Here is a 17,444-nt window from a genome sequence, read left to right on the forward strand (position 1 = left end):
CTTATCATTTATACCTAGACCATTACTTTATCTTCCCAAGTAATTTTCTTGCCTCTATATTCTTCTGATTATATTCACCTTATATTTTATCACTTGGTTAATCTCTACTTATGTTGCTTTTTGGCTTCAATTTTTTCATTCATTCTTCTAAAACTCAAAGTCCTAACTTTTTTTTTCCTTTGGTAAGGCAATTGGGGTTAAGTAACTGGCCCAGAGTCACACAGCTAGTGAGTGTTATGTGTCTGAGGCCACATTTGAACTCAGGTCCTCCTGACCCCAGGGCCAGTGCTTTATCCACTGTGCCATCTCTGAAGTCCTAATTTTGTAGTCAAGACCCTCTCCATTATAGCCTCAATATGTATTTCCAGGCTTACTTCCCATTGTTACCCTGTTGTTGTTATTCAGTTGTTTTAGTCTTGTCTAACTCTCCATGACCCCATTTGGGTTTTCTTGGCAAAGACACTCGAGTGGTTTGCCATGTCCTTCTTCAGTTCATTTTACAGATGAGGAAACTGAGGCAAACAGGGTTAAGTGACTTGCCCAGGGTCACACAACTAATAAGTGTCTGAGGCTAGATTTGAGCTCAGGAAGATGAATTTTCCTGACTCCAGGCCTAGTATTCTATCCACTGTACCACCTAGCTACCCTAAGCTTTTACCCTAGGCATCAGCAAAATAGAACTACTTAATGTTTTCCAACTATTTCTTCAGTTTTCTTGCCCTCATACTTTTGCTGACTGATGTCATCCCTTCTACCTGGAATACTCTTCTCCATCTCTTATCTAATGAAATGCTACTGATACTTCACATCCAGACCAAATGCATCCTCTTATATAAAATTTTACCTGGTCTCTACATCCACTGAATTCCTACAGCACTTCATTCATATTGTTATTCTACCTTCTACTATAGATATCTGCACATGTCTTATATTTATCATGGTATTTTAAATTCCTTAAGGCAGGGGATATCTTTTTCAGATTTTTTTAAGCACACATTGAAATTTAATGAGCAAATGAACACAAGTTGAGTTAACTATCTTTCACATAGACTACATACGTCATCATTAGACCTGTGGGTGGAGGATTATTCAACTTATTGTAACATGCCCTAATATAAACTTTTTTGAAAATATGTGTTCCCAGGAGACAATGATCTTAAAACAAAAGTTAGCTCAGATATATCATGTCTTCTTCCCTAATCAGTTGAATAACTTCATCATGACATGCTATAATTACACAACTTATGTCATTGATATAACTGGGCATAATCATACAATTATGCATATTATAATCAAAGAAAAAATGAGAAAGCTAACACAACTAAGTTAAAAAGCCAAGCCATAATTTTACTGAGTTTCACTTCTACTATAAAACACTAGAGAGCCAACCTTTATTTGGTTATCACTCCTAGTGAAGGGGGGCATTAGCATAGTTAATGCCAAAGAGTTAACAATCTATTAGTCGAAGTAATTATTCTTCAGTTAGGTGACAGAAGGAACCTCAGACAGCTGGGTGGTGGTTATGTCACATGGAGAAGAGAAAGCCAAATCAAAACAAAGGCTATGAGGCACTTCAGAAATATTCAGTGGACTGGCAATGAAAGCTGGCTTTGGAGTGATCTGGTTACAAGAGGTCCATAGGGTTTGGGTTGGAAGGGTTGAAGAAAGTCAGACTAGAAAAAGAGATAAGCAATAGATTTTTGGATGTGAAGAGGCTGGGGGACCCCTTGGGTGGCAGGAAATTATCTCAATGATAATTTCCAATGGAACTAAGCCACAGGTAAATAATTATTCTACTCATATATTCTATGGAAACAAGAAAAAGCATAGTTAATTGAAGTGAAGCCTCTTCTACATTGCTCTGAATTTTCTTTTTTCCGTCCAAAAACTTTCAAAGAGTTGACCAATACTAAATAAAGTTATGAGACAGTGTGGTATAAAAAAAAAAGGCACTGGGTTTGGACTAAGATGACCAGGGTCAGAATTGTAACTCTGTTATTTAAAATCTTTGTAACTTTGAGTAAATCATTTCCTCTTTCTGGTCCTAGCTTCCTTGTCTATAACATGCTCAAATAGAATACATGATTTCTACAGAGTAGTCTATATCATTCTCCAAGGCTCAGTTTCCTTATATATGAAAGGAAGATAATAGTATTAGCATTACCTACATCATTGGGTTGTCATGAGGAAAACATTTTGTAAACTTTAAAGTGACAAATAAATGCAGTTTATTATTATGATTATTATTATTATTAATTTCCCTACCAAAAAGTGACAATGTAAATTTTCACTTAGATTTGAAGATCAACCCATCATCAACTGTGATTGTAATGAATGAGACAGTTTGCAAAACTAAACACAGCAAGGAGAGGAAATCTTCCTTGATGGTTTTAAATAATAGATGAACACATTTTAATTTTTGCTCTATAATCACTTTCCAGAATAACCGGAAAATAATCATAGCACTGTTGTCTGCCTCACTTTTGCCCTAAACAGGAGGAAAAGCACCATTCCTGAAGTTCTTCATATGATAAATGCCATATATTTAGGGAGGAGCTGACTTGGGAATTGCTTGGCAAAGGGAATTCTCTGTACCTGTGTAGATCGGCACTCATTTCTCAATTAATGAGTTTTATCAAGTTTCCTGGGGCACTGAGAAGTTCTGTCATGCCCAGGATTATACAAACAGCATATGGAAGAGCCTGGGACTTGAACTCAAGATAAAAGTTGTTATATGGACTTATCTTCCATGTTACAATGGGGGAAGTCTACAATTCACAAAACCATTATTTTTTTTAGAGATTAACACAGCCATAATATGAAGCCTTCATTGGTGGATGTGATATCAGCCTGATTTCAGAGAATGATAATAATAACAATAACAACAACAATAATAATAGTAATTCACACTGATACAATATTTTAATGTTTTCAAAGCACTTTATATATTTTATCTTGAGTCTCATACTCATACTGTAAGGTGGGTTTATCATCATACCCATTTTACAGATGAGGAAACTGAGGCTCAAGGAGCTTAAGTTACTCACTCAGGGCCACAAAGCTAGTTTTGAAGGTGAGGTTTGAACCCAAGAATTCCTTATTTCAAATCCAGTACTCTATTTGCTAAAGACCAATAGTAATTTTTAGCATGTCTACATAAAATAAACTCTTATGCTTTCAACAAATATTTAATGATGAATTGCTATATTTAAGCAAAATTTTTAGGCACTGTGGGATATTAAGATAAACAAAACCCTTACTTATAGAAGCTCACTATAGATTAGGTGAGATGAGACATACAGAAATAACAAAAAGACAAGGCAAAGTGTGATAATTACCAACAAAAAAGAATAAATAAAGCAGTTACAGCAGTTCAAAAGAGAGAGTGATTAAATGAGACTAAGTTTGATTGAATTCGATTTAATAAATATTTATTAAGTGCCTACTATGTGCTAGGCACTGTGCTAAGCACAGAAGATAAAAATAGTAATAAATCCCTGCCCTCAAAGATCTTATAATCTAATAGGAGAAGACAATGCATAAAAGCATGGTAAAAGGGTAGGGCCCAGAACTGGGGCATGATGTTCCTTGAAGTCAAAACCAAGCAGAGATGCTGATGGAAAATAGAGCTACCTGGAAAGTTCTGGTCTAAGCCTTCCATAAAGAAGCCTTTGGGAGAAGTTTATTATCCCTTCCTCCAGCCCTCTAATCTGAGGGGAGAGGTAACTCTAGGAGATGAAAAGTTGTTGAGTATCAAAAATGGAGTCAATCAGCACGATGTTGAAAATTCAGGACATTGGTTTATCCTGGGTGAAGCATGGTGTTGCTGGGGTTCAAACCAAGCAGACTACTGATGGAAAATGGAGTGTTACCTGTCTCCTTGGAGAAGGGAGCATTTGAGCTGATCCTTAAAAGGTATGAAAAAACTTCAACAAATAGAGATGGGGATGGAGTTTTTTTTTTTAACAAAAACATAACCATATAAGTGCTATCAATCAAAATGAGAAGAAAAAATGCCTTTCTTCAACATCATAGCTTATATTTTAAAAGTTTAACTGTTTTATTTCCCTGAATTTCTGTCTGCATCTTGGTAACTACAGCTTAAAACTTGGGTTGAATTTGTAAGACTGCCTTAAAATTTAGCCATTTTCAGGGACATAAGTGTGGAAAATGTCATGTACATTGGTTATTCAAAGAAGTGTTTAGTGAAATTACTCTCAGATGCCATAAGTAATTTTAACCAAGCATAATTGAATTCTCTCTCTTTACTGAAAGAGCTATTTGAAGTTCAAGGTTTATATTGGAAAGTTGAAAACACAAAAGCAATGTCTTAACAAGAAAATATTCAAGTATTATAGCATAAAAATGCCACCAGCTAAGAACACAGTTTTCACCAATTTCAGACAAAGGAGATAGAAGTTTCTCATTAAAAGAGAAAGGTAATATCACTTCAGAATTGTCTGTCAAGAATCACAGAGTGGGATGGAAAGATTGAGAGAGCTATAGTAAAAGTAAAGAGGGTCAACCAAGAGAAGATTTAATTGCCTAGAAGACAGTATTCAAGGATTGGAAGGGGAGGAAATGGAAGCAGTGATATGAGTCAGGGATGACTAATGGAGTTCATTAGAAAAAAATGAATTAACATCAACAAATAAGTATTAGGCACCTGCTATGTGTAAGACACTGTACTAGGCACTGTAAATATGAAGATGAAAGCTGATCCATACTGGACTAAAGGAATAAGTAGTGAAAAATTATATTTATTCATTTTTTTCCCTACAAATGCCATTGGGTGGAACATACGGTAAAAAAAAAAAAGAGTGACAGAATCAACAATCGACAAGTTGGGAAAACAATGAGTAACATTCTAAAATAGGAGCATAAATACTAAAAAGAACAAAAATAGCATTGCTTTATCATAAAATGCAATTTTATCTAATCCTAATTCAATCTCCTCCTCCTGTTTTAGATCTTGGTGCTCAGAACCTTTTATCTTACCTCCAGATGCTCAGTTATGATTTTAATTTCTCTCCACCCTGGGCCCTGGAGGAATCAGGTTGTCAGAATATGACAACATCGCAGCAAGAATTTACTCTATCCAGGGAGGATGGTGCTATTTTAAAGAGGGAGTTTCATCTCTTACATATTAGAATTAATGAACACTGACAGAATTTAAGTAAAGGTGATGGCAGCACTAGTTCTTATTTTAACCACATCAAATTGTCCTATTACTTGCCTGACATGAGAGTAGCACAAATTACCTCAGTGTCTTCATGCTTTTCCAGAATGAAACTTGATAAGTTTCCCCACTGATATTGGAAAATCATTTTATGTTGATTGTAACCAAGAAATGTACAATTTAAAAATTACATTAACATAAAGTTATTACTTTCATGAATATATACATACATATATGTATACATGCACGTAAAAAGTACATCTACTATACATTTCATTCAGAAAAGATGACAACTTGTCACAGTATCAAAACTATAAAAAGAATTATTTTTATCATCAAGAGAATACTGGGACAATTTTTGCTATAAGAAGTAAAAGTAGCCAACATGGATTAGTAGTAATGATGACAGCTAATTCATTCTTTAAACAAGTATTTGTTGTGCTATTATGTACCAAGAACCATGCTTCCATACAAGAAAGGCACAAGGTGAGAATAAGAAGGATGTAGCGTATGATGAACAACGTCCAGCACCACTTGGATGCAATCTCTCCTTACTTTGGTCTTGGAGAATCCCTCTGTTCCTTCAAGACACAGCGTAAGCACTGCCTGAAACCTTTCTGATTCCCCATCCCCAACTACTAGTTACTTCCCTTTAATTAACTTTAGTGAAGTAGTCAAAACGTTTTGTATTTCTTTGACTTCATTATTTTTAATGCTTATTTTGTATATGGGTCCTTGTTTCCCATGTTAAAATGTAAGCTGCTTGAGAGTAGGAATTGATTCATTCCTTCTCTTTGTAACCACAGCACCTAATGTATTCCATTAGCCACCCCTTAGTCATCCCTGATCCCTATCACCGCTTCCATTTCCTCCCCATCCTATCCCTGAATACTTAGTTCCAGACAAGTAGACCCTCTCTTGGTGGGCCCTTTTTACTTGTACTATAACTCTTTCAGTTCTTTTATCCCAGGGGCCATCTTTAGTCCTCCTGATCTATATCTCGCCACTGGACCCAGATGGCTCTGGAGGAGAATGTGAGGCTGGTGACTTTGCACAACCCTCCCTCACTGGAATCCAATTCACCTGCAAGTCCTGGCATCACCTTCCTGATGTCATGGTCCTTTCTGAGAATGAAGGACAAACAACAACGTTTTATTCCACTCTATGATTCTTGACTGAAAATTTTGAAGTGACACTGCTTTTCAATGAGGTACTTCTGTCTCTTTTGTCTGAGATTGGTAAAAAAAAAAAATAATGTTCTCAGCTCGTGGTATTTTTATGCTATAATACTTGAATATTTTCTTAAGACATTGTTTTCATATTTTCAGCTTTACTTGAACATATTAGTTGCTTAATAAATGCTTGATAATTGATTGATTGATTGAAGAGGCAGTGGGTTACTCTTGTAGTGAGAATAAGATTAAATAGATGAACATTCTGACTGCTATGGCTGCACTTGACCTACGAAGGCACAAGAGGATGGGCTCCAGCCTTTGGGTGGATCATCTATAGAGGATTTACACAAAGCCATAGAGACAAGAGTGTTTGGGGCTAAGAAGGCATCGGTAGAAGGAACATCCACCCTACTGAAACCATGAATGCATCAAAACCCCTACTCAGGGAACCGCTGACATTTTTCACTTCTTTTTTGGGAAGACACCTGACTGCCAAGTCCCCATTAGAATCCTTTCTCTTCTCTCCCTATTGAAACATCCCTGTTAAGGGGCAATCCTATTAATTATAAGTGATGGTTTTACTTCCACAGTGCTGCTCATTATAAATGACCTGTGTGTATACGTCTTCCTTTCTAAGAAAGTAACAAAAGCGAGAACCGCAGAGCTGGCTTGTTGCCCAGTGAATTCTTGTGACTTTGTTGCATGATTCAGAGGATGTATCATGGCTGATAAACCTCAATACCACTGAATCAAGGAAAATAAACACAGTTGGCACTTTGTGGGGATCATTTGTGAATATTTAACTATTGTATTATAAGCCTTCCCTTACCCTTAATTTCTCTTCCTAGTTGCCTGACAGAGTATAATAAAGACTTGCACAGCTCCTTCTCTTGCTTCATAACTATGGTCATTCTGATTTCTGTGATTGGATCAAAAGATTCACTGTGGTTGGCAGAATCCTTGGAGAAGCTGTTCTAAACCCAAAGCTAAGGATTTGGTAGTAGCTAGATCAGTTTCAAAAGAGCTTGCCTCTTTGCAAAACTGCAGTGTAGATCTATTTTGGGGGCATCACACTCTTCCCCTTTCTGTTCCTTCTTTTTTACTTATCCCCCATTTCTATCCACGCTCTCTTTCTGTTTAATGTTTTTTTTTTCAATTAGCAAGCATTTATTGTCTCCCTCTCCCACTTCCTCCTCAACCAACATTAGTAAAAGATAAAGGAAAAACTGCACCCTTGCAACAAATAATCATAGTCAAGCAAAACAGATTTCAGCCTTGGCCACATCCAAAGCTGTGTGTCTTATTCTGCCTCTTGAGTCCATCACTGTGCTATCAGGAGATGGTCAGCATATTTCATTATTGGTCTCTGGAAGCCTATTTAGTCATTATATTAATCAGAGTTCTTAAGCCTTTCAAAGTAGTTTTTACAAAGTTATTGAATACCACCTCCTCCTTCCAAATCCTGATCCCTTTATATTCTCCCTATCTCAGCCTCTACTCTCTCTTCAAAACCTCTTAGGAGAATATATTAGATAATCCATTTTAACACAGGTATATATTTTAGCCAGTATTTTCCTCTCCAAGAGTGTAATCTGCATTACTAATTGTAAAATAAAAAGACCTTGACCTCTGTTATTTTAATTTCTGACCTGGGTGAGAAGGTTTGGGAAGTATTTGGGGGCTAGAGGCTCTCCATACATCTTTGAAATTATACCACCTCTGCCTGCATCTGACCCTGAGTCCCCTTTCCTCCTGAGACCATAGATTTAGAGCTAAAGGGGGCTTCAGAAGCCAGTTAGCTCAAAACCCTCACTTTACACATGAGCAAAGTGAAACCCAGAGATGTTCAATGACTTGCCCAAAGCTACACATGTAGTAAGCATCAGAGGCAAGATCTGAACTCAGGTCTTCTGATTCTAGAGGACTTTCCACTATATTGAGCCGAGTCTCTGTGTGTTCACTTTTATCATAATGAACTCCAGAACTGAACCTGTCCAAGACTACTCTATAGTTGTCACCATGATCTTAAGCTTTGAATGCTGAAGTGAATCAGAGAATTTTGAAACTAGAAGGGGTACCCAGCACATGGGAAATAAATACTCTTAGAACTAGAAAAATGCTTAGAAATCATCTTTTAAAAAACATTTACAGAGGAGAAAGTGAAGCCTGGGAAGTGAAATCACTTATTTGAAGTCACATATCTGTGAGGGTTCTTGGAAGAGGAGATCATAAAATCTCCAAATGAGGTAATTTTTGTTATTGTTGTTGATATTGAGGAGAGGTCTACATCTGTAATTTTATTGTTATGGGGGACTCCCCACATAACATGTATTCATGATTCCTCTTAACTTATGGTCTTAGTTGCCTGATATATTAAGAAGTTAAGTGACATTCCAGTGGTCACCTGGTGTGTGTGTGTGTGTGTGTGTGTGTGTGTGTGGACTTAAACCTTGGCCATCCTGACTCCAAGGTGAGCCTCCTATAAGTTATGCCACATAAGAATAATAATACTTTACATTTGTAAAGCATTAAACAATATTCAAAGTATATTTAATCATTTTTTTCATTTAATCCTTAACAGCAACACTTCACAATGAATAAGACAGGTATGATAATAATCAGGGTAGCTAGGTGGCACAACGGATAGAATGCCAGGCCTAGAGTCAGGAGGATTCATCCTCTTGAGTTAAAATCTGGCCTCAGACACTTACAAGCTGTGTAACCCTGGACAAGTCACTTAACCCCATTTGCCTGTTTCCTCATCTATAAAATGAGATGGTGAAGGAAATGGCGAACAACTTTGATATCATTGCCAAGAAAACCCCAAATGGGGTCATGAAGAAACAGACATGACTGAAAAATGGCGGAACAACAACAAGATGACAAAAATAACACATTTTATAGCATTTTGGAGTTAACATAGCACTTCCTCACAAACCCCGTGAAACATGAGTATTATTTTCTCCATTTGAGAGATGAGAAAACTGACTCAGAAAACTTCTCACTCGCCCAGTTTAACACAATTAGTAAATTATGTGTAGAGTTAGGACTAACACTCAAGTTTTTTTGGCTCCCAGTCCACAGCTATTTTGAGTACCCATCTTCTGGACATAATTTTAGGTCCTTTAAATCTCATTTATTGTTAGAAATGTTTCTCTCAGCCTGGGCATTTTTAGCAATTGTTCCATGACAAGGGAAGATCTTTATCTCATCTCCCCAAATTGCCTCTTACCAGGATTGCCCCATAATCTACTCTTTTCCTCCTCCTTGGAGAAAGCTTACAACTGGATTGCCCTCAGCAATGTGACAAGATGATATGGCTTTCACTGAAGCCTGTCCTAGAGTCATTTGGAATGCAGAAGAAGCCCAGCATTGACCTCCCCATGCAGCCCAGGGTCCCTTCAGCCTAGGCAATGCCCCAGACTTGGAAACACTGGAAACAACGTGGTCCGTTGCAGGTTTTGTCTATCAAGCCTAGGCCCAGATCTAGAATTCTAGGGACATGAGAGATTACAGTATGTTTTGAGGGTCACTCTTTTGTGCCAGGAGACCCTTGATATTTCCAGAAAACAAAATGAAAATCTTGGGATCTTTGTACAATCTACCCATCATACCTAGAATTCACTCCCTCCTCATCTCTGCCTCTTACTAACCCTTGATTTCTTCAAAGCCGAGCTCCAAACATCACTCCCTCCAGGGACTTTTCTTGCTCCCTCTAGCTGCTAATGCTTTTCCCTAACAAATTACTGTTTTGCATGTACTTGTGCTTATTCATATTGTCTCTGCCTCTAGAATGGAAATTCCTTGAGGGAAGGGACTATGTCATTAATCTTGGGGGTCCCCAGCACCTATCACAATGCTTGGCACACAGTAGGCACTTAATAATTTTTTTTTGCATGTTTTGCCCAGGGTCACAGAGCTATTAAGGATCTAAGGCAGGGGTGTGGATCCTACAGTCTTGAGGCCACATGTGGCCCTCTAGATCCTCAGTCAGTCAAAGGGCCACATTTGAGGATCTAGAGGGCCACATGTGGCCTCAAGGCTGCAGGTTTCCCACCCCTAAACTCAGACCCAGGTTTAACTCCAAGGTCAGTGCTCTACCCACTATACATATTGCCTCTAGTGTCACAGACACTAAATCATAGGATTTCTGGCTGTTGTCAGGTTCTAGACTGTTAATATGTGCATTAAAGAACCTCACCAGGGTCTGTTCACATTGCCCTGCACTGCTTTCAGTAGAGTCCAACAAAAGAAGAAGACATTTACATATAGTCAGAGAGGTTTTAGTGGAAAACTGTTTTTATCATACCCTCTCCATTAGGAGTGAATGTTAAAGCTTGGAGTTATATGATAGTTTCTCTTTAATTCCTTTTTACTCTGGATTTAGATTCTTTAAAATGCAATAGCCTTTTAAATATGATATTTCCAGTTCAGGTTTCCTCAAGCTAACTCAGCTTATTGGTTTGTTTTTATCTGTCAATATGGAAAGGCTATCCACTCTCTAAAGAGCATCCTTATAGGCAATCTGATTTTCTAATACCACCAAGGTCAAATCAATCACTATCTTCCTTCTATTTTTTCCTCTTTGCATTTAGGTCAGATTTATTATTTGAAGGGACAACAGATTGACAGGAGACCATAGGCAAGGTAATGAAATCAAACTTTCATTGCTTCCATTTGCTCAGCTTTATAGCATCTAAAGAACGGAAAGGGTAAGTGATGTAATGGGGCAGCAGATGCTGATCCTATCTGGGCCTTACACTTCCCTTGCTCTCACTTATTACTGGGAATGTTTCCTTCACACAGGGTATTCCAGCAAATGTGCCAGCACCAGAGCTTCCTTCCCTTCATCTCTGTTCTCATATTTCATTCGGTGAGCCTTATATGTGACTAAACCTGACAAGAATATGTGTATCTAGAAACAAGCAGCAACGAAGCTCTGAAAAGACTCCAGTGAGGTCTGTGGGACAGCAAAAGAAATCATCTCTAACTCATTTCTGCTCCCAGTAACAAGGGCATGGGGTGGGGTTGGGGAGGCAGAAGAATCATGTTTTGCTATTTGTACCTGTATTGTTTTTAGCTATAAAGGACCCTGGCCTGTCGATGACAATACAATCAGTACAGCCCTATGGCACCTGCAAAGGAAGGGGTGAACTCTTAGCTGGCTTCCCTCCTTCATGGGCAGCTGTGCCTTACACCAAACAAAATCAATTACTCCATATCTTGATGCCGGGTTTTAGGTTATTGGCTTTTGACTAATCACGTTTTGCAGTGATTCCTTCCCTCAAAACAATTTTCATCAGTGGCAGGCCAAAGGGTATGGGGGTTGGAAGTGGAGGGGGGAGGAATCCTATTTTTCATGGAAGCCCCCACCGATGACATACAAACCTTTTCCATATTAGCAATCACACTAAGTATGAGGGAAAACTGGGAGGAAAACATGGCCTATAATTTTCATCTTCACATACAGGTTCTTTCCTCTTTTACTAATGCCTGTAAAAGTGGCCAGAGACAGTTTCTGTAGCAACAAACACCAGCAGTTTACAAGTAAGAGAGACCCTACATGTGGGATAACAAAGGGCTCCACCACATGAAATATCAGAGCCAATCACTGTAGTTCTTGCAGGAGGTCTGCAGGAGAGGCAGGCTGCCCAGCTGTATAATTAGGAGTTGAAGGGAGATTCCCCATGTGGTTCAGAGGTTTCCTCTGCTTGGATCACCTAAAGGAAGAATATTAAACGCTCAGTGTGGTTCTAGAATTCATCATGGCTTGTAAAGAGATGACCGCTGTTAAGGAACAACCACATAGCCCTTGATAGGCCTCAAAGTTAAAGGAGATTTCTACCTTTACACCATTCCCACTCCCCCCACAACCCAGGTTCTTGGTGGTGCTATTACAGATGGCATGTCCATGAGCTACCATCTCCCCCCACACACCCCTACCCTTCTGCTGAGGCATCTGCCACCTCCTTAAAAATGACAAAAAGAGAAGCCCTTCTCACCTCAAGAACAGAAGGGTCATGTTTGTTAACCAGAGGAGATATTTAAATGAAGGTCACTAAAAACAATCCATTAGTTCAGACGGATTTGCCTCTGGAAGAAGAATCCGAAAAAAAATTAAAACAATATCTTTCCTTGAATTAAGATCTTCCGATTTTTTTTATCAGTAACTTGAATGAAGATACACACATACACATCATGATATATAAGATAAATATACATATATGTACACAGATGATAGATAAGATACATACATATACATATATACATATAAGATATGTAAGCTACATACATACATATATACCTATGTGTGTGTTGTTCAAATATGCAAACAACACACAATTGGAAGCAGTAGCTAATACGATGAGTGACAGAATCAAGATTCAAGGAGATCCTGATGGCCTGGGGCTGGACTGAAGCTAACAATGGAACTTAATAGAAAGTAGGGAAATAAGCATGTATTAAGTACCTACTGTGTGCCACACGCTGTGTTTAACAAACTTTGTAAACATTCTCTCACCTGATCCTCAAAACTACTCTGTGAGGTAGGTGCCATTATTATTCCCATTTTACAGTTGAGGAAACTGAGGCATCTAGGAGTTAAATGACTTGTCCAAAGTCCAATAGCCAGCAATTGTCTGAGGCCATATTTGAACTCAGGTCTTCCTGCTTCCAGGCTCAACACTCCATCCACCATGCCACATAGTTGCCTCTAGGGAGAAATGTAAAGTAGGAAACTTATATTGAAAAAAAAATCAACTACATAATCACATTTTTAGGGTTGAAAAGTGTCTTAAATGGCCATTTAGGTCAACCCCCTAAATAACACAGGACTCCCTTCTACAAGATGCCTGATAGAGATACGATATTTCTTTAGCTCTTTCAAATGACACCAAGCTGATAGCCTAGGCAGTCCACCTCCCTATTGAAAGATGGCACCCTGAACAGACGACCTAAGAGGTCCTGTCAATTCTTTAAGGAGGGAGTCTGGATATGTGTTATTTAGAAGAGGGTTTGTGAGTAGAACAATGAATGAATGGACTCAGGATCACATTAGTTATTGGTATGACACTAGCAGAAGAAAGTGCACAGGACTTGGAAGTAAGAAGGAAATGTTTGTAAATCACACCTCTGAAATCTACTAGCTCTCTGACTTTGGGTAAGTCACTTAACCTTAGTCCCAACCTAAGTTTCCTCACATGAAAAAATGAAATGATAATGACTATAGGATTGACCTCACAGTGTTACCCTTAAGGTCAAATGAGATAATGTGTATGAAGAATTAAAGCTTCAAAATGCTACATGCCAGCTACAATTGTTATTATCATACATAATTCAATTAATCAATGAGCAATTGTTTATTAAGCACCTACCATGTGCAAATGGCTGTTTTAAGTGCTGGGGATAATGAAGACAAAAAGGAAATACTCCCTGTCCTTAAGGAGTTTACATTCTATCTAGGAGATACTATAGGTATATTTAAGTAAGAAGACACATATAAATATAGATAAAATATGATTTAACTGATACTAGTGTATTTGTCTGTCCTATAAGTTGAGGGGTAGAGAACTAGATGGAATGGGTAGAATGAGCCTGAGGGTTGAATTGGAGCAGATGCTTATAGGGTCCCTCTCAGGAGGATGAAGACGAAGGAGTGTCAGATCCCGGGAGGGGAAACCGGGAAGGTGATATTGGGGGACAGGCATGAGCAACTGGGAAGACCAAAGGAGGAGAGAATTTCAAGCATGAAAGACAGCCATTGAACTGGCATAGAAAATCAATGGCAATGGGAGAGAGATTATTGTGTGCAAAGAATTGCAAAGAGCCCAGTATAACTAGATTGCAGAGTGTGTGATGTGAAAGAAGGAATAAATAAATGGGAAAAGGTAGGATGGGTCTATGTTGCAAAGGATATTAAATGCTAAACAGAGGTTTATTTTTGATCCCAGAAGTCATAGGGAGCTGCTGCAGTAGTAGGGACACAACACAATCAGATCTGTGCTTCATGAAAATCAATTTGCTGGCTATGTGAGGGGGGGTTGGAGTGGAGAGAGAGGCTTGAAGCAGGTAGACCAGTGGTGGCTGTGTGAGTAGAGAAGATGTATACAAGAGATACTGTGAAGATAGAAATGACAAGAATCTATAGTCATGGATATCAAATTTCTACAAAACGTGGTGGAATTTAGCTAGCTATTCGTTCCTACGTTGTAGGTTTAAGATATCCCAGTTATTATTATTATTATTTTGGTCTTAATAGACCTTGTGTTCATAAGAGCTTAGAAGGCAACACTGAGTATGGAGTGAATCCTGATCAGGAACAAGTGTAAAGATCTTTAAAAAGACCACGTGCATATCTACAGGCGGGTATCTCTATGATATACATGCCTGTGTCCATCCACATTTGGTGGCACAGTGAAGAGAGCACTGGACCTGAAATCAGGAGGATCTGGGTTCAAATACAGTCTTAGACATTTGTTTGATGTATGAACCTGGTCAAGTCACTTAACCCCTATTTGCCTCACTTTCCCCAACTGCAAAATGGGGGTAACAATAGTATCTGCCTCCAAGGGTTGTTGTGAGGATTAAATGAGATAATATTTGTAAAGTGCCTAGCACAGTGCCTAGAACATAGTTGGCACTGTGTAAATGTTTATTCCCTCTCTGCCTTTGTATGTAGGGACTTCCTCTACCAGTGCAGACCTTTAAGTGTTCTGTCACATACAGTCTTGTAGAGGTGCCTGGGGTGATGAAAGGTTAAATGACTTGTCCAGAGTTACAGAGACACTATTTGTCAGGGAAAAGATTTGAAGCCTGGGCTCCCTAACTCCAAAGTTTCTGCTCTTTCCAGCACTTGATACCAAGAGCACATGGCAACCAAAATACTTCCCCAGGCTCCCCATTTCCTTATACCTCCTGTATTTCACCACAATCTCCAATTTTATCATTTACAACACTGAAATCATTCCAAGAGAGTAATGCACATCAATTTCAAACACAAATATTTACAGAATTGACTGTCACATATCACTCACAGGAAATGACAGGATCATGTGACCTTTATAGAAGGAATATTTTTGGAAGCTATTTTCCCAGGAAGAAATAGGGTAGTAAGCAATATGTCCCTTTTATCTAGGACAAAAGTCCTTGGGTTTGTAGCTTTGAGAACTGAAATCAGACTTCCCAAAAGAATGCACACTTAGAATATGCTCTGAACAGATTCACCTGGGATAAAGCTATGGCTTGCTTATCAGGTGTTGCACTTTGCTTAGTGTCTAATGAAGGAAAACTGGAAACCATTTGGGATACTCTCCTTTCCAATTAAAAACTAGCTTAAGGATTTCAGTTGCCTCATCTCCAAAATGAGGAGGTTCTATTAGATGACCTTATAAGTCTCATCTAGCTCTAAATCCATGATTCTGTGACCTGGGTTCAAATTCTGTGGTACCTACTTACTACCTGTATGACCTTGCAAAAGGCACTTAATATTTCATGGCCTCAGTTACCTCAGGAGTAAGTAAAAGGGGTCAGACAAGATTATTTTTATGGTCCCTTACAGTTCCAAACCTTTTGCTTAATCAATCAACAATTTAAATGCCTTAGTGCTATGTACTGTACTGGATGCTAGGGATAGAAAGACAGAAGTCCTTCCCTGCCGTTGAAGAGCTCTTATAGTCTACCCAGGACACATAATATGTGTGTATATGAGTATAATAATAATAATAGTAATAACTAGAATTTCTTTAGCACTTTAAGGCTCATAAAGTATTTTAAATGCATTATCCCATTAGATCATATTTGATTAAAACATATGTATATATACACACACATATATCTACACATATACATATATACATATACATTTATGCATACATACATACATGCATATATATATGAATGACAACTTGATCTTATAATGTATAGGGTCCCCAATTCAAGCACCCCATGGCAGAAGTTAAGCTCCAAGAGAAAGAGTGAATCAATGAATCAATGAATATTTCTTAAGAACTACTATGTGCCAGGCACTAAATTAAGAAATAGAAAGAAGGGGCAAAAATACTCCTTGCTCTCAAGGAGCTTATACTCAACACAAAGACCCTGCGGAGGTGAGTGAGCTGTCGGGGGAGGAAGATGGTTGTGAGGAGAATAGATTGTAAATTCCATGAAGGCAGATGCTAGTTTTTATCTAAATTGTATATCTCTCCTGTTACATAGTATAGTGTTTTCCACACAGGATAAATAAATAAATAAGTGAATGAATGAATAAATAAGCATACAGTGAGTTAAAGTAAAATGAATAGCCTCCTGAGGAGAGAACCCCTTCATCTTCCTCTCTTTCCCTTACTCACAGTCCATTGCCTCACCCTAGCCTGTTGGATGACTCAAGAAGGATGGGAGAGTCCTTCTTTCCTCCAGGTCTTTCCCCTAAACCTCATCAGAACTGTGTCTTTGCCCCAATCTTCTTGCCAGCCCTCCTTACAATTTTTTTATTTCACTATCTGACCTCTCATTCTCACTCCCTGAGAGGGAGTCATACTGCTCCAGCTACATTCAGATTAGCTCATTCTCCACTTTCCAATAGTCATGGGCATGCCCCTTACAGTTCCCTCTCCTCCAATACACTCATGGTGGTGAGGGCTGGCCACTGACACCACTTCAATGAGTACGGAGTCACCACCTGCAAGCTTTCCAGTAAGATAGAGAACCATCAGCCTTCCCAATTGCATCCTCTAGACCCTAGGGAATAGCCATCTTCACTGTTGATATACTTCAAATACCTCTGGGCTCTGCCCCTTCAATCCCAATGGATCATTTGTCCTTTCCATCTCCCTGGCATCTGAATCTTAACTCCCCTAATTAGAATGTGAACTGCTTGAATTTACAGTATTTTATTTATATCCAACACTTAGCATAGTGCTTGGTATTTAGAATGTGCTTAATAAGTGCCTTTCTTCTATCTATCTATCTAACTATTCATTCATTCATTCATTCATACCTTCAGGAGCTGTGAACATTACTGACTCAGTCATGTTAGGGCTTCCCAAGCAATCCCTGTTAATGCCCAGGAGAGCTGTGACCACCTCTGAGAAGGT

The 17,444-nt window shown here is 38.5% G+C and overlaps 1 pseudogene; it reads right to left on the bottom strand.

The window, feature by feature from the left end:
• LOC114040022 overlaps positions 1-17,078 on the bottom strand; it is a 36,564-nt pseudogene extending 19,486 nt beyond the window's left edge.
• Between the last annotated feature and the right edge of the window lie 366 nt (positions 17,079-17,444).

The sequence above is a fragment of the Vombatus ursinus genome, unplaced genomic scaffold, assembly GCF_900497805.2.
Source record: "Vombatus ursinus unplaced genomic scaffold, bare-nosed wombat genome assembly UNPS02012602.1, whole genome shotgun sequence".
NCBI classification, from domain to species: domain Eukaryota; kingdom Metazoa; phylum Chordata; class Mammalia; order Diprotodontia; family Vombatidae; genus Vombatus; species Vombatus ursinus.